General features: G+C 42.0%; 1 protein-coding gene across 3 annotated transcripts in view; it reads left to right on the plus strand.

The window, feature by feature from the left end:
• EDN1 (endothelin 1) overlaps window positions 1-22,885 on the plus strand; it is a 98,253-nt gene that overhangs the window by 21,619 nt on the left and 53,749 nt on the right. The window contains exon 1 of one of the 3 annotated variants that reach the window (XM_057302439.2): window positions 1,184-10,198. The exons of the other annotated variants lie outside the window; for them this stretch is intronic. The gene's annotated coding sequence lies outside the window, so the exon portion shown is untranslated. Of the gene's footprint in view, window positions 1-1,183; window positions 10,199-22,885 lie in introns of those variants that run through there. 3 annotated transcript variants of the gene reach the window in all.

A 22,885-nucleotide genomic window follows, 5' to 3' on the forward strand; every position in this document is an offset into this window, starting at 1 on the left:
CTGGATGATAGAGTGAAACTCCATCTCAAAAAATAAAAATAAAAATAAAAATAATTAAAAAAATTTTAAAGTATATGTGCATTCAGCTTTAGTAGATACTGTCAATCCATTTTCCCAAGTGGCTTTATTGACTCATATTCCCACATAAGATACGAAGATTCTGGTTCCTTTACATCTTCACCAACAGTTTTATTTTAGCCATTCTTCAGTGTCGTAGTCATTTTTTAACATAAAAATCAAAGCACAAACTGTCTCCTGACTGCAATTTCCCAGGGCTCCTCCTGGCACTTCTCTGGGCCATCCTTCCCTTTTCATCCCTCCCCCTCACTGTCCTGCTCCCTCACTCCATTCACCAGGACTGTTTCCACCTCTGGATATTTTCTCTCCGTTTTCCTAAGCCAGGTGTGCCCTTTTCCCAGACATCGAAGTCCTTTGCTCCCTCGTTTTCTTGAATTCCCTTCTCAAATGATACCTCCTTAGAGAGATCTTTGCCTCCTGCCATGCTCCTATTGCACCCTATCTTTTTACTCTGATTGATTTCCCTTCACAGTACTTATTGGTTGTTGACCTTACATCATACACTTGTTTATTTGTTTATTCTTGGTTTCCCTTGGTAGAATGCACACTCTATGAAAGCAGGAAAGTTGTCTTTCTTGATCATCTCTGCATATTCAGCGTTCAGTGCCCGGCAGAGGGCCTGGCACTTAGCAGGCTCTCAGATGTTTGATACAAGAGTTCTCTATCCGAGCGAATTCTTTCTCCCCAGCAATTTTATCCCATCACTTACACTTATAATCATGCTCTCCTCTTTTCTTTCATCCAATCTTCATTTTTTTTCTATTCACTTCTCTTCTACCTTCTCTTTCCTTTCTCCTACTCTATTTCATTATTCATAGGAGGCTTTGGAATTACAGAGACGGCGGGGCCTCAGGTTGGATGCTGAACATTAAAGCTCTAAATTGCAGGGCAGCAGGCAAGGGAAAAAGCAGAGCTAACACTGCTTTTGCAACGTTAAAAATGCATTATGGCAGGCCTGGTGGCTCATGCCTGTAATCCCAGTGCTTTGAGAGGCCAAGGCAGGAAGATTGCTTGAGCGCAGAAGTTCAAGACCAGCCTGGGCAACATGGCAAAACCCCACCTCTACTAAAATTACAAAAATTAGCCGGGTGTGGTGGTGCATACCTGTAGTTTCAGCTACTTGGAAGCTGAGGTGGGAGGACTACCCGAGCCAGAGAGACTGCAGTGAGCAGAGATAGCGCCACTGCCCTCCAGCCTGGGCGACAGAGCGAGACTCCACACCCCTCCCTGCAAAAATGCATTATCATACTCTACACTTTATCTTGAATTTAGCTGAAGGCTTTCATAGAAATTCTCCTCTCTGTTTCTCTATCCCTCTGCCTCTTTCCTTTTCTCTACACCTCCAACTAGACATTTCACAGACAAATCTCTGGAGTAGAGTCCATTCTATGTAACAGCAAGCCCCTCATGCTGTTGGTCACAGAACCACACTGTCAGAGCCAGAGACAGCTGTAAACCCTGCTCTCCCAGATGGAGAGCAGCCGGAGCCGGGATTTTGGTAGAGGGAGTTGGGAATACATTAGGGAAAGTCTAATGAGAACAAAAGAGGCAGCTGAATATTCCCCACTCCACCTTAGCGTGCAAGAGGGCAGCAGTCCAGATTTTTCATGACGTTGGGGTCTGGCAGGGTCGTTAGTCTCTATCCAACAAGCATTAGAAAGAAACAGAAAATAACATATATCTGGGGGTGTGCCTGCCTGCCTCTGTCTTGTGCAAACAACAATAACTGGAAAACACCACTTAGCCCCTTACTTGATGGAGGGAGAAATTTGGAACTCTTCTGAGATGATGAAAGAATAGAACTAGATAAGGAAAGTAAAATGCTGTTCCTGGTCTGAAAAAGAGAAATGATTTATCTGTAGTAACACCAACTACAAAGAGTACAATCCAGGTAGACTCCTCTGACGCTGGCACCTGTCACAGAGAGGGGGAAGAACATCAGGCTTATTCGCATGTGTGCAAATGGCCAAGCACTAATGTAGGAGGACTGACGGGAGTCTATCTATCTGTGGCTTCTGGGTAGACACAGGCAAGCCTAACCCTGCCCGGGCCTGTGTCTGATGGCGAGGCTTGGCATCTACTACAAGCACCTTGTCATTAGGGTTTTATCGTGCTATAAATATGCTAACGATACATTTATAAACAAAGTTTCTAAGTAGTGCAATTGCCCAGGAAAAACTGATTGATTTATACACGTGTGGGTTTTTTTTAGACATCCCGTTCCATGCCTTAGGGTTTCTAGTGTTCTGTAGCTGGGCAAGTCCAGACTCACTTTGGTCTTGTTCTGGGTGTTTTCCGAGGCTGTGCTCGCTCTGTGTGGATGACATGAGTGTGTGTGGAGTTTATGGCTGTGATAAAATACAGCTCTGGCATTTGCTGTGGTTCCCTATCGAAAGCCACGCTTTCTCGGCACTGGTTGCCTCCCACTGTGGAATCTGAAAATCTCAGACAATCACATTCCTGGTGTGTTTGTAGCTCAGCAGAGGAATGGCACCCAATCCTGGGCAAAGGAATGTGAAGGTTTCTGGAAAACAGGTTTTCTTCCCCAATTTTCAAAGAGAGGTTTCTTCCGGTCCCTGCCTTCGTTCGAGGGAGCACGTGATACTTGGCACCGCAACCACAGTCTTGTGAACCTGTGGGAGCAGCACCAAGGACCACGAAGAGGCTGCCCCAGGGCCCAGGCGTCACTGAATGACTGAGCCAACCTGGAATTGCTTCTCTCTAGGGCCCTTTTAGTCACATATCTTGCTTCTTGCAGAAGAAAGCATTAACAATGAATTACAGCATATTTAGTCGGCTGTGCATTAATGACAACGTAGACCCAAATCCCCCTTTCAAGGCCCCTCAGGGCTTCTCACTGCAGGTAGAATAAAGCATGAGGTCCTGAACAATCAGCCCCTCCACCTCTCCAAGCTTCTCAGGCCTTGCTCTATGTTCCCCACGTAGTCTCCTCCTTCACTTTCCTGTGTGTTCTCACTGTCAAATTCTACCTCAGGGCCTTTGCACACACTGATGAACTGAATCCTATTCCTTCCTCTGCACTGACTTTAAAAGCTGCTTCCTAGGAATGGCCTTGTTCTCTTACTCAACCTAAAGCAGATGCCTGGTGTTATTTTTCTCTGTCAGTTCCCTGCTCTTTCCCTCAGAGGCCGTAGCCAACTGTGTGGGGCTCCCTTAACATGCATTCCAGTCTCCTTCTCGAAGGCAGGGCCTAAGACTCAAACTGCCTTTCCCAGGCTCCATTGCAGCTGGGTTCTAGAAATGGTTGAGATTCTGCCCATCAGACATACCTGTGGGAGGTGGTTTAGACATGCTGCTACATGGTGAGAGAGAGCTGGATAGAGGGGTTCATCTGACTGGCTGGGGTCCTGGCAGAGGATGTGAGATTCTCTCCTTAACAAGGGTAGGAGCTCCCTCGGTGGCCTAGTTCTGCAATAGTTGGGAGCGATGATCTTGGAATTTTGGCCTAGAGTTGTTTCTTTAGGCCTCTTTAGAATATGGAGCTAGCTGTACTCTTAATGCACGCCTTTCTGCTTAATTTGTCTATAGTGTATCCTGTTGTCCATAATTACAAACTTTGACCCATAAAGTAATAGTCATTGCAATTTGTAATTATATATTCATTTCATACATTTCCTAACACCCTGGTATCTCCAACTAGCCTCTGTGCTCTGAACACTTAACATAGGGTACAGTGTCTGTAGCTCAATATTTATTGATGGGTAAATAAGTAGACAATCGAGCAAAACCAGACACTGCATGTAAAGTTAGAAGAAAAGAGAAAGTCCTGAAGTTGCATCTTTGATATTTAAATCTTGAGTGATTTGAAAGAAGCCAGAAGCTGACATTTACAATAAGTTCCCAACTTGCTCAATTCACCTGGCAGGCTCATCGCTGTGATAGCCAAACTAGAACAGAGGTCCAGGGAATATGAATTCCAACTGTTATTAAATGCAATAGCAATCTTAACCGTAGGATTTTTGTTTCTCAAGAAACGTAATTTGTCAGGAGAGATTTCTCAGAGCCTTTCCTGTTCCTCCTAAGAGAGTATATCCCACTCTGAGATGCTCTCTGGTACCATGGAACTCTCCATCAAAGGTGCAGCCTCACATTCTCTCCTGGGCAGTTCCCTGATTCGACTGTCATGCCCACTTGACTGTCAGATCCATGAGGGCAAGAACGCACATTGCACAATGCCTAGCACACAATTAGCACTCGGTATATGTTGGCTGAAGAACAAATGGGTTGTACTGCGTGTTATTTAATCACAAATTTTGAGGAATTTCACACAGGACTAAAATTAGTGTCATATTTACACTAATTAATGAGTCAGATGGCTCTTTTTCTGCCTTATTTGTGTGTGCACATTTTAACTGCATGTCTTACACATGTAAAAATATTTTTTTTTATACAGGCTGCAGCCTTCTTCCATTGTTGCAGGCTCTCTCTTCTACTGTGGGGCTTTCCCCTCTCAAATGCTGAAAATAGCAAAAAAAGTGTGTCTCTCATTCTCTTTCCCCTCACTCTTTGCAGCTAGGCTTATTCCCTGAGCCCTCTCTCTACCTGATGTTCTCGCTAAATGCTTATACTCTCTGAGGTCATCCATTGTTTGAGTTATTCCTGACAGACTCTCACCATTATAAGTATTAAAGGGGAGGAAGAAGGGGCTGAGGAGACTGAAGGGAAAAGGGGAGAAACCCCTCAGCTCAGAAAACCCCTCCGGAAAGATCATCTCTTTAGGAAACAAGGCAAAACTGCGGTTGGTATTTCTCCACTGTGGCCAAATATTTTGACTCAAAGTCTGATGTAGCCCATGTTTAATTCTGCTCTGTTTATTGATGTATGTTTCATGAATGGGAATAGAGTTTGCTGTTTTACTCCAATATAATTTATAGTACATTTCTTCTGATACATTATAGGCATATATGACTGGCATATTATTTGTGCATATAAATAATGTATTTCCTCTTCTTTTTTTCTTTCTTTTTTTTTCCAGAGACAGGGTCTCACTTTGTCGCCCAGGCTGGAGTGCAGTGGTGTGATCATAGCTCACTGCAGCCTTGACCTCCTGGGCTCAAGCAATCCTCCAGCCTCAGCCTCCTGACAGCTGGGAATGTAGACGTGCATGACCATGCCTGGCTACTTTTAAAATTTTTTCTACAGAAGGGGTCTCACTATGTTGCCCAGGCTTGTCTGGAACTCCTGACTGCAAGCAATACTCCTGCCTTGAACTCCCCAAGTGTGTTGGCTCACGCCTGGAATTACAGGTGCAAGCTACCACACCTGGCCCTCTTCTCTTTCAATTACTCCTTCGATGCTTATAACTGGCACCAATGTCCAAAATCTTTACTGACTCCAGGAGCCCCTATGAGCACACAGATCATTAGACTCTCAGTTTTACTCCCCAAGTAGTTGGGATGCCCTAGTTCTGAAATGCTCTTCCTTGCAACCGGAGTTGAGGACCCTGGTATCTGCTCATGTCCTTCCTTCTCACCCATCTTCTTGAATACGACTCCCCAACACATGGACACACAAGCATGTGCATACACACACACACACACACACACACACACAGACACACACAGACACTCTTCACCCACCCATAAGGCTCCATGCTCCCCAGGGATTCGGGAATCTAGAGGGTGCTGTCAGCAGCCTGTCTGGGGCCATAAAGCATAACTCCCAAGCTGCAGGATTGAAGACAAAATTCTGATGCAAAGATAGAAGCACAGATAGGGACATACAAAGGCAGATGGCACCATAGCCTAGGAGCCCTAGATCCCTGGATCCCTGGGTATGTGTGAGCAAAGGGGAAGGGAAAGGAGGGAGTGGTAAGGGAGAGGGTGAGGAACTCATGCAGCTATTTTGTAGTACCTTCATCTCAGGACTCCTCAACCTCTTAAAAATCAGTTTCATCTTAAAATGGTTAAACCAAGTTTGCCTTCAGTAACAGTATTTTTTATTTAAAAGTTTTATTATGTGGTGAGAATGTTTAAAAACCTACTCTTAGAAATTTTGCAATATACAATACATCATTATTAATTATGGTCACCATGCTATGCAATAGATCGCTAACACTTATTTCTCCTGTTTACCTGAAAGAGTAAATTTTGAATATTCTCACCATAAAAAATTTGTTAAGTAGGTGAGGTTAATTAGCATGTTAGCTTTAATTTTTCTACAATGTATACTTATATCAAAACATCTTATTGTACCTTGTAATATATACAATTCTTTTTTTTTTTTTTTTTTTGAGATGGAGTCTCACCCTGTTGCAGAGGCTGGAATGCAGTGGCACGACCTTGGATCACTGCAACCTCTGCCTCCTGGGTTCAAGCGATTCTCCTGCCTCAGCCTCTCGAGTAGCTAGGATTACAGGTGCCTACCACCATGCCCAGCTATTTTTTGTGTATTTTAGTAGAGACAGGGTTTCACCATGTTGGCCAGGCTTGGTCTCTAACTCCTGACCCCATGATCCTCCTGCCTCAGCCTCTCAGAGTGCTGGGATTACAGGCGTGAGCCACCACGCCTGGCCTGTAATATATACAATTCTTATTTGTCAATTAAAAATAAGAGAATATTAAATAAGAATTTAAACTAGAAAAACATTTTATTATTGGCAGTATTTGGGTCATGCAAAAGAATATATGTAACATATCTCAGTATTGTCACACATTGACAACACAAATACTTGTGAGGCAATGAAGTTCACATGTCAATGCTGAGCCCCGTATCTCAAGTGCCCCTAAATTTTCATAGTCACATGACATTCCTTTTACAGAACATACAAACTTTCATGCTAGATATTGAAAAGAAGTCTAAAAATGCAGCTACCAGGGGGAATCAACAAGTTGGTATGAATGAGCTTCAGGCAAGGCATAAATGGTGGCAGCCAGTTATGAGAGGGTTGGAAGGGGAAAGGTTCTTGAGGCCTGGGGGATGAGGGGCAGGGAAGGATTCATACCTCCTAAGGAGGAGGAAGAAAGGGGGGCTAGATATGAAAAAAGAAAATGCCCCAAGTTTTATAAGACTTCTCCCACACGTGCACCCCACTAACTGTCTCTATTCAGAGACATATAAAAATTGTGGACAGAAGTACTTCAAAATCTGTTTTGTCACAGGTGAGAAAGTACACAGCTTTGTAGAGACTATTTCCAAGATGGTAATATTTATATCGGCAATATTTATAATTTATGGAGTGCATATTGAGTGTCTTATGCTAAACTCTGGGGCTATAACTCAGAAAAATGAGATTTAGAGCTCAAGCATGCTACAGCCCAGAAGGCAGACAGACAAGAACTTAGAAAATTCCAAAACAGTCTCAAAGGGTGATACTCTTACTCCAGTTTGATACACACTTCCACTGCATCCTAGAGCCTCTTCAAAATTAAGATAAAACATTTCTTGGTGCAGTAATTTTTTTTTTGAGATGGAGTCTTGCTCTGTCGCCCAAGCTGGAGTGCAGTGGTGTGATCTCGGTTCACTGTGACCTCCGCCTCCCAGGTTCAAGTGTTCTCCTGCCTCAGCCTACTGAGTAGCTGGGATAACAGGCATGCACCACCATGTCAGGCTAATATTTTTGTATTTTTAGTCGAGACAGGGTTTCACCATGTTGGCCAGGCTGGTCTCAAACTCCTGACCTCAAGTGATCTGCCCACCTCAGCCTCCCAAAGTGCTGGAATTACTGGCGTGAGCCACCACACCTGGCCAAGTGTAGTGACTTATTTAATGCCTGTCTTCGCTGATGTTTTGTTAGCTCCAAGAGACAGGACTTGTGTCCATCTTGTGGACTGCCATACACTGGCACCTTACTCTGGCTGGCACTTGATAAATAATCATTATATAATTGAGTGGGTAAATGAATGAATGCTAGAAAAGAGGCAAGCATGGCGTGCTGAGTGGCCAGTAACCATCCTGGGGGTCAGAGAGGCTTTGGGGAAGAAGTGATATTTAAGCCGAAACCTGAAGGAGAAATGGTATTTAGCCAGGTAAAGAAAGAGCAACGCTTCAAAAGCCCGGAGGCAAGAGCGCTTGGAGCAGCCTGAGGGTACTGGAAACGAAACTGCATGGCTGAAGCTTACAGATGCTGCTCTGTGCATGGGCTGTTGTGCAAAGTAGAAACTTCTCATCTCGAGGTGAATAAATTGCAGAAGAGCGTCCCCTCTCTAGGCCAACCAATGAGAAAAAAGAGACTTCCTCTGGGCTGATTGAGTCTCTCCACTGTGCACCAGGAGGCTGAGGTCAGCCTCTATATGAGCCTTTGTCGGGGAGCCCCCCTGTAGGATGCCACCTGCACAGGCATGCCCAGAAGCCTTGGGAGGAGGGAGGAGGGTGTGGAGAGCTGAGTTAGATCTTGGTAAGCAGGAGCTGACTCAAAAACAGCTTTTATGGCACTCTAAGGAGTTTGAACTTTGCTCTATGGGCAGCGATGCGCTCTTGAAGAACTTTAACCTAACAGTGACTCTCTTACAGAAGTTCGTTCAACAGACATTTATTGTGCTCCTGCTTATGCAACAGGCACACCAGTACCTGCGGTTCTGGGGGTACACATGGTGAGGAAAAGAGACACGGTACCTGCCCTGGTGGAATTTACGCTTCACTAGTGAAAGAACGCATACTGGGGGACAAGTAAGAGACAGAACACCATGAGAGCAGCTTGAACTAGAGGGAGAATCTGTTAAACAATCCTGCAAGGTCAACATGGTATTCTGTTTTCCAGATAAGGAAACTGAAGGTAGGGAGGTTTAAGTAACTTATCCAAGACCACGCAAGTGAGCTTCAAATGCACTTCGGTGTGATTTCAAATCCCATATCCTTGTACTACAGAGATAAGAACAAAATGATGAATAATATGTTCTTTAAAAAAAACCTGAAACATGAATATAGAAAAGATGTATCATTACATTTACACACACTCACACACACACACTCACACACACACATCCCCTTTATCTTCCTTCCCACTCACCCATGCACATATACCCTGGTGAAATAAAACCCGACCCACCTTACTTTTCAGGAAACACAGGCTGGAAAATATTTGTCAGGACATGGCCAATGGCTTAGCTGTAATCCCTATATGGGCCTATTCAAACTAGTTAATTCTTTCCTGGGGAAAACCATTCTGTAATTGCAGACCTTGTCTCTTAACTTAGCAGAGCCTCTGACAGGTGGATGCCATTTACAGGGTCCCAGAGCTGTGAAAAGCCAGTCTGACTGTCTGTTTTAGAACTCTTAAGTTCAGGTAAGCAATTTTGTAAATTAATGTCAGTTATCTCTCTTTTGTTTGAAGCTGGTTGGGGTAGAAACTCCATGTTCCAAAATTTTGTCACCCTGACCAATAAAATGCCCCCTGCTTTCAAACACAATCAGACCTGCTTTAGGGGAGTATTGTCTGTGCTTTATTTGAGCCTTGATTAAAATGGAGATCAGAAAGACTCACAGATGTCTCTTCTCCAAACTCAATAAACCCCAGGTCCTCTTACTTTTCATCTTACATTTTCTCTCTTTATAAAAGTATTCATTTCTCTTCTTTGAATTATCTCCTTTCAAATAACTTCCTTCGTTAGAAAAAATGTAGGAATATGCATTTTGGGAAACAAGAGCTACCAATGGTAATTACAATTGATTTTTATTATTCATGAGATTCCTACTATTATTATTCTCATTGCAGTTATGTTCTACAGGATCACTATGAACACTGAATGAGTGAATACTGAACTACATTGCTCCTAGGAAAAAAATAGGGTTAGGTTCCTGCAAACCTCTGGTCAACTGGCCAATACATAACCTTGTTTTATGTGTATTTCTGTTGAAAAACACCTTATGTAACATATATTATTGATTCATTAACATTGAACTCACAGCCAGCGGCCATATAACTCATGCCTGAATGAAGCTTATCTAACACATGTATTTTCTCTGTAAGGCCCATCACAGCCTTCTGGCATTTAGGGACACCAGGCAGCGCTATGCTCAGGGGCCATTTTGAACAGTGAAACCACCAACAAAAAGCACAAAAATGTGAAGAACATGGTACAAAATTGATGGCAAAAAGGACACCTGTTTACAGGATAAGGGCTGAAACGAGAAGGCCTAGTGTCACCTTGTTTGACCTCAGGTAGGAACGTGTGGGTTGGTAACTCGAATTTTTCACCACTCTGCATGTCCATGAATCTCTCTGAAAGCCCCATGAATATTGATTTTGAGGTTACAAATAAACTTAAGCAAGCAGGTGAATTGGCAAATACGGAACTTCTGAATAATGAGAATTGACTGTATTTGTTCTTCTCTATTAAGTAACGGGGTCTGTTGCAGATGGAAGAAAGAAAGGGTGAAAGATTTTTGGAGACTCAGGAGACTTTTTTGAAAATGATTTGCCCAAGGCACAGAACCAGAACAGTAGTTCATTGGCCTAAGGTGGGGAAATATAATTCCTTGCATCTCCAGCAATCTGTCTGCAGTTCTGTCCCTGTGAAAAATGACTTGCCATAATATACAAGCCTTGTTACTATGTAAGTGTAATTATATTTTAATAAAAAATAGATTTATAACCAAACAATAAGCTGTGAGATTAACAGCCCAGAACTGGCTGTGAACTTTCAGCCCTCTAACCCTGGCACTCCTGCCTCTCTGCAGCACTTACTTTCTGCCAGGAGTGGGTGATTGAACACCACTGACCAGGAAGGGCTCCTGGGAGCCACATTTTTTGCTTGGCATTTTTAATTGTAAAAACCAGTGTTCCACCAACACTGCAATTCAACGAATCAAAAGTCAAATCCATGCTTAACAGGAAAAGATAAAAGCATCAACTTAAAGGAATGAAACAAATTTGAAAAGCAATGGAAAAGGAAAGTCATATGGAGTGAAATCCATTCAAGACACGTTTTATTGTTTTTCCCATATGCATTTGCTGCCCAGCTTTGACTATTAATCATAATTTTTTTCTTCTACTAAAACTAAACCATAATTTGACTTCTAGATTCTTCCAGGGTCGTGCTCTGAACAGAAGCACGAAATATTTCAGTAGCTTTTTAGACAACTATTTCAAAAGCAAACACATGGTTGTCTGCAGAGTTGTAGGTTAAAGCTATAAATTTATTTTATTAAACAGAGAGGAATTGGTGAAACTGAAAGACACTATAACCCTGACATTTTCATGAAATAATATTCTTGTCTGATTTTTTTTTTTAGTTTTTACTCAGATATCACTCAAGTTACACATAAATGGTAATTTTTCTTTATAATAAGCTTCCATCTCTTGTATAAATTTAATGTGTTCAGTGATGACTGTGGATAAAGTCACCTAATGGTGATTTTCTAAGGGAGGTAAACTTTATTGTCATAATTTCCTGGTTATTACCTAGTAAAACAAGTTTTTAAAAAACCAAAAAACAATAGACTTAAAACCATAAAGACCTTTTTAGCATTCGGATTAAATAAAAGAAAGGGTAAAATGTTGACATTTTCCTAAGAGATACCAGTTCTTCACATTTTTATATAATCTCTTAATATGAAGCATATAATGTGTATAATTATATATTTTATATTTTATTATATAAAATTATAATATAATAAAATAAAGTGTTTATATTTATAATATAATACAATAAAGTGTATATTATATTATATTTATAATATATAATAAAGTATATGTTATAATTTTATATAATAAAATATAAAACATATAATTATAATATACACTTTATATGGTAACATGATCATAGTCTCTACCAATACATATATCTGATTAGATCACCATATGTGAAGTCTGTTCATATTTTTAGTTATTGGGTTTTTTTTTCACCAAGCAATAAAATGTCCAGTATCAAATAAATAAGGGTCATATGATTCCCAGATGACATGACCAGGGTACTCACAAAATTCAGAGAAGCTGAGTCAGATCATTTCAAGAGGACAAATGCAGCGCTCCCCCAAATTCAGTAACTTGTGGAATGTAGCAATCTTGTATTTTCTCTGAGCCAAGCAGCCTGATGTTGTCAAACTCATCTTTCATTTCCTCTGCCTTACCGCAGTGTTAGTGGTTTCGTTATTAGAAGGAAAAAAATGCATAAATGTCTTAGTTAAGATGAAATTGCATCTATTAAAATAAAGTTGATCCTAAATGATTCTTTCACTCAAAGTATTAATAGACTAAAGGAAAATGTTGCAAACTATGAATTAGTGGTATAGTTTATGAACGGTAGCTGTTGTGATTCATGCATATGCCTTTTGGTTACCTTATAATGAAAGGTTGTTGGGTACAGCCTTCACATCAATGAGAAAATCAACAAAATGTTCTTGAAAAGACGACTGGCAAACTTTCTTTTATTTTTCTGTTCTCATTAGTAGAAAGAGGGACAGGTCACTTTCAGAAGGATTAAAAGGTCAAAAAACTTGGTGAAGGGATGTCTACACAAGCCTTTAGAAAGCTGTTATCAGAGGATCAGCTAGAAAACAATCTTAGAGCTAATCCTTTGGCTGGATCCAAAGAAAACCCAGCAGATTTAAGTTTTCTCTTTTTTCTCTTTGTTTTCCTTTACAGGGGTATTTCCCACAAAAGCCTTTCAGTTGCCTTCATCCAAAGTTATAGGTCCTGAGTCCTTTTCAGCTCTTTTATTCTGTCTCCAAGCCTAGCCCTTCCTAGCTCTGTCCTCCTACCTTTTCCTGATCTTTTCCATTCTGCTTGTTTTCATCAGGGGTTCCCCCTAAATCCCTCTTAGCATCCCCTAAAGCCTAAATGTTCATGGATGGAGAACTTCTTCTGAGGGAAAAACAAGACTGATTCACAGAATTCTAGCATTAAAGAGGACTGTAGAAATTATCTAGTCTACCCGCCTTCTTCCTCCACCATTTTACAGGCAAACAGAATTCACGAAATTGCCCAAGGTCATGTCCAGGTAGCGACTGCACCAGGACCAAAGCTCTGTCAATAATAACTGCAAATTGGTTGCAAAGTCCTTTGGACAATTCAAGCTGCTCTACCTACCTAAGGCACTATGATTATTATTATTATAATACAGATGTTATTATACAGAGCCGACCGCATGGGCAAGATTGCTGCTGGTGATGTGTGTGATGCCAACTCACCAAGACCCAGTGGCATCACGCTGGCATGTTGAAAAGAAAAAGGGGTGACATCTGCTTTACATACAGAGCCTCATGACCTGTACTCATAGCTGGAGGCATCAGTCATTGCACTACGAGAGGAAGTGGGCTTTGAAATACCTTGGGGTTGATGTCCCAAGAACACCCTTCTTCCGCTCCTCCTCCCTGTACTCCTTGAACTGCTGCTCATGGGAGCCTGAGTAATACAGAAATTGGAGGACAACCACACAGCACAAGTGTAGGTTTGACAGGAGTTTACATAATGCTGTAGGAAAAGAAACCAAATAAAGGCTTCAGCTTTGCTGAGGCTCTCCCCATCCCCCTCACATGCCAAATGCTCCTTTTGTGGCTCACACTCCTTGGTCTTTAGTCAGAGAGGCCAGGAGCCCACCTATACATCTGTATCAGGGTTAGGAAGTTGGCTCTTGTTAACAATGTTGAATGCACTTTGCTATTCACTACTTTTGTGGTTAGAAAAGCCTCCTGATATCAAACTTTAGAATCAAGCACCACCTTGTGGTCTGATGCATTTATTAAACTGGCACAATTTGAGAGCTGAAACTGGAAATGCTCCCTCAGCTGGTAGTAGAGAGCCAGGATCTGAAAACTGACTCCCAGGTGGCTGCCTGGAAGCAAGAACCCCCAAGGTGTCTTTCTGCTGCTTCTCTGGGTTCTCAGACCAGTTAACAATGGCATCCCCTTTCATGGGGTGAATCCCATGTTCCTGACACTAACACATTATGCTAGATATGTATAGTAAGTAGCCAACTTAATCCTTTCAAAACCACAGGGAAGTGTTTCTTATTACTTCAACTTTTAAGTGAGGAAACGGAGGCGGAGGTCACTTAGTGGTCCAGTCACAGACAAATGGCAGGGCTTGGATTGACTTGGAAGTCAAGTCTTTCTGAAGCAAAAGTCTCTGCTGTTAAACACTGCTCTGCTGACCTCTAAGGCCAAGACCAAGACCAGGGTCCACTTCAGGCTCTTTTGGGGCATTTTGGCTCTTGGCTGCAAACCCAACCAGAACTGCCAGAATCCTACCTGGAACTCACGCAAGGTGCTAGAATTAACCTGTTCTCCAAGGTTACATTGATCAGGAAGGTTTGCATTCAGAGATGGGGACTTCATTGGTGTCCATGGACCTACTGAGATAGCCAGAGTTTAGGAGAAAGTTTGGCTTTTGAGGATGGGCCAGACAGCAAATGACCAGACTCTAGATCATTCATGAAGAAACAAAACCAGAAAGAGATATTTGACAAATATTCACTTGGACAATTACAGTGCTTCCTGAACTGAAATTCAGTTACTCTTTAAAAAGGATGATTTTATCATATTCATTGTTTGAAGGGGAGGATTGGAGTATCTGCTTGGCAAGTGAGTAGTAGTGATGTGGGCCAAGTCATGTTAGAAGGGAGATCTCGCCCCTGGTCTTGTTCCAGTGATATCATAAGTGTTCTTGGGCAAGTCACTTCTTTGTCTCTGGGTCTCCATTTTCTCATTCGTAGAATAGGGGTTGGACTTCACTAAGAGGTAGATGGTTCTAAAGTACAGCACAATTGTATGGAAAATGTGAGGCAGGAACCTCAGCTTTCTCCGTTTCCTTAGAAAGTCTGTCCTGCTCAGGCTTCCTTCCTATTCTCCACTGAATCTGCTGCTAATTTTGGTAACATGATGACTTCCACATAGCAATGTTTACTAACATGTCTAAGGACAATGATTAATGGGAATATATGCTTCTCTGTTTTTCCAAAGTAGATAAATCCATATAGTTCATAACTCCCTGACTCTCCATACACCAAAAAGAAATACAAAAAGTACCATGAAAAGAGGAAGCACTGCCATGAACGGTCTCCCCTTGAATGGCTAGTATGTAATGCCAAGACAGTGCCTGTTCATTTCAAAGCCTCTCCCATTCTAGTTCCTTCCTGTGCTCTCACTCCGAATTTCTTACTTGAGATCTCTATTGGTTGAGCCATTCTTTTAACAGATAATCTGTACTACAGTAGACTCTAAAACAGAGCTGTCCAACAGAACTTTCCACAATGTAGAAAATGTTACTTGTGCTCTGCAATGGCCATAGGTGACTATTGAGCATTTGAAATGTGGCCAGTAAGACTGGACCAAGTGTTTAATTTTATTTAATTTTCATTAATTTAAATTTAAATAGCCACAAGTGACTGGTGTCTACCGTATTGGACAGTGCAGCTCTGCAATATTGCCATCACATAGGCCTTTGTTGCAGACATTCTGATTTCTGAGACACAAAGCGTACATCATAACAGGGCTATCCTGAATACTGGCTTTACAAGCAGACTTTCAAAAGATTGCTTCTCCATGTTTTCTTGTATACAAGATTTCATAACAATAATGGTATGTCAGTCTTTTTAAACTGTTTTCTGTTTGAGATAACTGAATTGTTTCTTGACTTATTTCAACTGAATAGTTGAAAAGGAATCCCTATTTGATTCCATGGGAATAAAACTTATTCCTTGGTTGCAAATAAAAAGAAGAGTATTATCTCACTTTGTAGGTTTTTCCATTCAATAATAGAATAAATTTGAATGTACATTTTCTAATGGCTTCCAGTGAATGAGTAATTTTGATGCCAAACAATTTTTTTTTTTTTAGACGGCATCTCGTTCTGTCACCCAGGCTGGAGTGCAACCTCCACCTCTCAGGTTCCAGTGATTCTCCTGCCTCAGCCTTCCCAGTAGCTGGGACTACAGGCGTGTGCCCCCACACTAGGCTGATTTTTTTGTATTTTTAGTAGAGATGGGGTTTTGCCACGTTGGCCGGGCTGGTCTCAAACTCCTGACCTCAGGTGATCCACCTACCTTGGCTTCCCAAAGTGCAGGGATTACAGGCGTGAGCCACCGTGCCTGGCCCTGATGCCAAACAATTAATAATAAAAGTAGATTTTCGCTTTAAAAAGGGAGCTCTATAGATAAATTCATTTTTCCTAAAATATTTGATATGGAAGATGAAATTAGGAAAAAAAACTGGTAAAATTCTAAGTGTTTTATTATAAATCTCTTATCCTGAGTAAGCTCAAGTGACAGTCCAAGTATGTTTCTAATTAATTAGGCCAATATTTCTTTTTTTGTGTGTGTGGTAGGAAACTTTTACTTCTTAACTTCTATCAAGTATATTTCTTTTTTTTAATTATTATTATTATTTAGGTTCTAGGGTACATGTGCACAACGTGCAGGTTTGTTACATATGTATACATGTGCCATGTTGGTGTGCTGCACCCATTAACTCATCATTTACATTAGGTATTTCTCCTAATGCTATCCCTTCCCCCTCCCCCCACCCCACATCAGGCACCGGTGTGTGATGTTCCCCACCCTGTGTCCAAGTGTTCTCATTGTTCAATTCCCTCCTATAAGTGAGAACATGCGGTGGTGTTTGGTTTTCTGTCCTTGCTATAGTTTGCTCAGAATGATGGTTTCCAGCTTCATCCATGTCCCTACAAAGGACATGAACTCATCCTTTTTATGGCTGCATAGTATTCCATGGTGTATATGTGCCATATTTTCTTAATCCAGACTATCATTGATGGACATTGGGGTTGGTTCCAAGTCTTTGCTATTGTGAATAATGTAATTAGGCCAGTATTTCTTAACTGGAACAAAGATTGAGTAACATTATCCACGCTTATCTCAAAATAAAACCTTTTAACCTCAAAGAATATGAAGAGGTTTTCAGGTCGGAGATAGTCCTGAGAAAGTGATACCTAGGCTGGAAGAGAAGACCAAAAAGTCTTACAAAATTGTAAACTTACAAATTTTTTATAAATGTGGTAAATTTTGATAAATGCTTGCATGAGAAAACATATTGCTGTGTTTTAGAATTTGTGAGGGACATCAGTAAGCAAGAGATTCTGACTTTGCTCTGGAATGAGAGAGTGGAACTCCTAGTGTCTTTCCTCATAATCTGCTGAACGACTGAGGTTTTCATCCTAGGACCATATGATGACCTGCTACTCCAGGGCTGCCTGTGCTTTATAATGATGCTATACAGACACTGTTGTCCTATGGGATCTGAGCTCCAGTTGAAGAATGTTTCATATACTTCTATTCTTGGTGCAGAGAATTGTCTCTACTATAGAAAGTGACTTAACACTCCCAAACTGCATCGTCTGAGAATGGGCATTTCTCATGTACTCAAAGGTTAATACATGGAAATCAATCATCTCAGGCCTTAAAAAAGGAAAACCCAGCAGGCGTGGTGGCTCACGCCTGTAATCCCACCACTTTGGGAGGCTGAGGTGGGAGGATCACTTGAGGTCAGGAGTTCAAGACCAACCTGGCCAATATGGTGAAACCCTGTCTCTACTAAAAACACCAAAAATATTAGTCAGGCCTGGTGGCGGGCCTCTGTCATCCCGGCTACTCAGGAGGCTGAGGCAAGAGAATCGCTTGAACCCGGGAGGCAGAAGTTGCAGTGAGTCGAGATGGCGCCACTGCACTCCAGCCTGGGTGACAGAGCAAGACTCTGTCTCAAAAAAAAAAAAAAAAAAAAAGGGAAACCCAAAATGCAGCAGAAAACCAATTTAAGTCCATGCTTCTATTTCTTTGTGATTTGGTTTTCGTGGGAGTTTGGGCTTGAGGGGATGTAGGCATTCCTCTGGGGTGTGATAGCACATTTGTGCCATGATAAGGCCAGTCCCTGTCCCAGTGGAGTCATTTCTCAAGTCCTGTGTCATGGGGAAAGTGAAGGTCTCCCCTGCCCACTCTACTCCCACTCAAGTGGCTGCAGAAGAGGGGGATATTAGGCACCATAGGACAGGAAGAGCCACAGACTCAGTGACCTCTGTGCAATGAGGAGGTTGGTCAGAGCGCATTTGTCAGAGAACCAGCTGTGAAATGTATGGAGGCGGAGGGGAAGCACTTTCCAAGGTTAACCAATCCAACCCTTAGACTGCCAGCTGTCCTCGCTTAGAACCACGGCTGATGCAGCTGTGGTTAAAGCATGGACATCTAGTTATCGTAGGAAGAGAGATGGAGAATTCTTCCCTTGCAGTCAATTTGTAAGCTGATGCAAGAAACCCACCATTGTAGCCACAAAATCAAAATCAAAGAGGAAAGTGAAAGAATAGGACCCAGGCAGGCTGTGCAACCAAGCATTTCCTTTAGCTCCTCTTGACCAAAGGCATCCCAATTTCCCAGTGAAGATGAATTAGAAATTACATGAGAACCATATGGTAGATTATTTCTAGATTGGTGTATAAATATATACAGCGCTGAAGCCAATTGTTTGAAAAACTGCCTGTATTATATCAGTTGGGTGAGTTTAGCTCTTCTCAATGGATCTTTTAGTTATTGGAATAAAATTCCAACTTATAGCAACTTCTTCAGTATAAATTAGGCAGACTTGCAGCAAGTCCTGTGAATACCCAGTTCCTGGCACACAGTGGGCCTCATTACAAGTTGACCGAAGAACCTCAGTTCTGGGTTCTGTGACAATTCTGGGCCCAGAGTTGTCACAGGGCAAATGAGATAAGCAGCATTGCTTGGAGAATGTTGCCTCAATCATTCGTGTTCCTTTCTGGCTGTGATGTATATTACACTCTCCATAGTAATTGTCTGTCTCCATAAACCCATTTAAAAATACGCATGTTAACATAATAGGATTGCTAATTATACTTGGATGTTCTTGTTCCTTTTCTGACTCTATAATAAAGCCTCAAAATGCTAGCTAGGTCACGGCCACCTAAAAGAAATTACATTTCCTTGACCCCCTTCCAGCAGATATGGCCAAGTGACTACACTTTGGTCAATGGATATAAACAAAAGAAATGTGTAAGGCTCCCAGGATCTATCTTTTAGGGGTAGGGGTAGGCCCTTCTCCTGCCTCTTTTCTCATCCCTACCTGCAATAACTTAAATATGATGGCTTAAGCTAGAAGAACCATTTTGGACCATAAAGTAAAAATCCTCTGTTGAAAATAGAGGGAACAGGCCTGGTGCAGTGACTCGCACCTCTAATCCCAGCACTTTGGGAGGCTGAGGCAGGAGAATTGCTTGAGCCCAGGAGTTTAAGACCAGCTTGGGCAACATAGGGAGACCTGGTCTCTACAAAAAATACAAAAATTAGCTGGGCATGGTGGTGTGTGCCTGTGGTCCCAGCTATTCAGGAGGCTAAGGCAGGAGAATCACTTGAGCCCGGAAGGCAGAGGTTGTAGTGATCTGAGATTGCAACATGGCACTCCAGCCTGGGTGTCTCAAAAACAGAAAATAAAAAACAAAAACAGAAAAGAAAAAAGAAAGAAAATAGAATAGCATGATAAAAGGAGTGTAGGTTGAGTGAGAGAGAGGATTTGGTGGAACAGAGGTTATAAAGTAAAATAAAAGCAAAGGTATTATGGATAAAATCCATGTTCAGACATCATCGTTCTGATTGCTTATAGGCAGAATTGGTAGAATTCAGGTAGGCCAGATGCCATGAAATTTTGTATTGACAAAGAGACCAGCAGTCTAGCCTGCAAAAGCCTTTGACCATTCAATACCTAAGGTGACCACCTTTTCCAGACAGCCAGCAGGAAGGCTGTGAAAGCTGTGAAGGCTTTAAGAAAGGTGCGCACTTGGGAGTATTATGAGCCGGGAAACATTTCCTAAAGGGAGAGAAAACCCACAGGCGGCAGTGAATGAAGAAGTTTTGCCCAGTGAGCTGGTGAGAGTCCAGCTGACTCTCATGATTTTGTTTTCTCTTTCTGCCCAGTGGGATCTGATAATTTTTAGAGATAAGGAACTATTATGTGATTCTCAGTTTTTAATTTTTCTGAGTGGGAGAAATGTTTGTTTATATAAAGTTTGTCCTGTTCTTATTGGACTTGTAGGAGTGTTGTATTAGGTAACTTACATTTCTATTTTGTAGGGCCCCTGAAAATGAGTAGTTACACTCAGACCTGATAAAGAGCATGGAATAGTACCTGAAAATCCTGGACTTAGAACCAGATGCATGAATTTGGTGGAACTCTGGGATTCTTTATCTGGGAGTAGAGGGATTGAGTACATTTTAAACATGGAAATAAGGGTACACTGAGATACATGGGTGGCCAAAGGGGAGACATAGCTGTCTTTCAATATCTATTCTCCCTCAGGTTCTGTGAACCTGAAAGAACCAAGGACTATAAAGAGCAGTGGTGTAAAACTCCCAGGAAGTGTCTTTAATGGGAGATCATGTGGCTTTATCTTGTCTCTTTTTTGCATCCTGCTGCCTGGAACACAGATGTGATGGCTGGTGTTGATCCTGCTGTGTGCTGAGGGAGATGGAACATCGAGGTAGAAAGCACTGGATCTTCTAAGCATGGTGGAGCCATTATGCCAGCCCCAGATCATTTACATTCAGATGAGTGTGCAAATTTTTATTCCCTTAAAGCCACTTAGATTTCGAATTTTCAGTCACTCTCAGCTGAACCCAATCCTTACTGCTCTTGGAAGACATTTACACTGTGGGAACCTTAGGATGCACTTTTTTTCTTTTCTTTCTTTCTTTTTTTTTTTTTTATTGAGATGGAGTCTCACTCTGTCACTCAGGCTGGAGTACAGTGGTGTGATCTTGGCTCACTGCAACCTCTGCCTCCTGGGTTCAAGCGATTCTCCTGCCTCAGCCTCCTGAGTAGCTGTTATTACAGGTGTGCACCCCACACCCAGCTAATTTTTGTATTTTTAGTAGAGACCGGGTTTTGGTTTCTCCATGTTGGCCAGGCTGGTCTTGAACTCCTGACCTCAGGTGATCTGCCCGCCTCAGCTTCCCAAAGTGCTGGGAAGGACACACTTTTATAAGCAGGCATCTTTGGAGATCTTGGTGGGAGAGATGGCTCAAGGAGAGGAAAAGAGGGAGGTATTGGTACAACTGGGTTTTTATAGGCCCAGCACTAGCTTCATAAAAGTTATTTGAAAAAAAGTATGGGTCTATGTTTTTGTCTGATGAGGTGGCCCATTGCTCTATGGTAAGTGGAATACATAATTGCTCTCCTTTGCTTTTGGAAATTAAATGTATTTAGAATTGAAACCAGCTTATGGTTTTCTTCTCTTACTCATTTTCATAGAAGATGATCCTATGAGTAACACTTTTTTTGGAGACTCAATCATTGTTTCCAGTCTCTTGCATTCTCTAGTAGGTGGTTTATCCTCAGTAACTTTTGCAAATTGCATCAACATACTTGCCTCCTACAAATTTAAACTCAATAAACCAAGGAGAACAAGGGTGTGATGGTGGGAATTTCTTTTGAAAGAGTCAAGCCCATGCTGTGCAGGCTGCACCCATCTTTACTGCTTTCCCATAAAAGGCTTGGGGGAAGGAAGTTAAACCATAACCCCATTAGGTAATAGGCTATGCATTAATGCAATTTATCTGGAATGAGGAAGGAAGAGATTCAGCTTTGAAAGAATTTCCTCAACAGCATATTCCTCTTTGCTGCAAAGCTGTTTCTCTTCAGGTGAGACCCAGGAAGCAGCCTGGGAATCCGTTGACTGTCGATACCAAAGGCTTTCTGGAGGTGTGCAGTCTCTAGGGATTTGAGGGTGTCGCCCAACAGTCAGTGTGATTTTACAACCAGTTCTCTCTAGGCTAATTTCTAACTCAGGGAATGAGAATGGTCATGCTGAAAAGTGGTAGAGAGATTTGACTCACCTGATTGCAAGGACCAGGTCTGCCACCCAGTAATTGTGTAGACTAGAAGGTGGTGGAGTGAGTGGTGACCTCTGAAGAGTATGACCTCTCAAGCCAACTGCTTGAGCTCCAATTCTGCCTCTGCTACTTTGTGACTGTGTAGCCCTGGGAAGTTATTTTACCTCTCTGTGCCTCAGTCATTTCCTCTATAAAATAGGTCTCTATATGGACCTACCTTATAAGGTTGCTGTGAGTGGCACATGCAAATGTGGTTATAAAGTATATCCCATGGTATGTGGTGTAATTTATTTTTTGAGGGGAGATAGTGAGGTGCTAGTTACACACTGGGATGAGGTAGATCCTTGTTTGGATCTCAGCCTTGCTTCTCCCTGGGTAGGTGGCTTTGGATCGCTGCTCACCTTGCCAGGTCCCTCTGGCTCCTCCTTGGCTGAACATGCTTTGACTACACTGACCTTTCTGTTTCTCCAGCCCTCCTCATGGCCTGTATATAATATTTCTTCCAGTTGGAATGCTCTCTATTAACCATTATGATTCTCATGAAGGCTGTTTCTGTTCTCCAGGCTGGGTTCAGGTCTCTGTGATATCACTCGAGGAGTTCTGTACCTACCCTCCTGAGCACTTAGAATTGTGCTAGAGTATTCATTTGTATAATTACAGTTGACACTTAGGCAGCTCCAGGGATGGGGGCACCAACTCTCCTTGCAGTCAAAAATCCACAGATAACCTTTGATTCCCCAAAAACTTAACTAGTAATAACCCGCTGTTGACCAGAAACCTTAGTGATAACATAAACAGCCAATTAACACCCATTTTGTATGTTATATGTATTATATACTATATTCTTATGATAAAGTAAGTTAAGAAAAGAAAATGTTATTTAAAAAATCATAAAGAAGAGAAAATATATTTGCTATTCAGTAAGTGGAAGTGGATCATCTTAAAGGGCTTCATCCGTGATGTCTTCACATTGAGTAAAGAGGAGGAGGAGGAGGAGAGGAGGAGGAGGAGAGGAGGAGGAGGAGGAGAGGAGGAGGAGGAGAGGAGCAGGAGGAGGAGAGGAA

This window comes from Pan paniscus, chromosome 5, assembly GCF_029289425.2.
Source record: "Pan paniscus chromosome 5, NHGRI_mPanPan1-v2.0_pri, whole genome shotgun sequence".
NCBI lineage: Eukaryota > Metazoa > Chordata > Mammalia > Primates > Hominidae > Pan > Pan paniscus.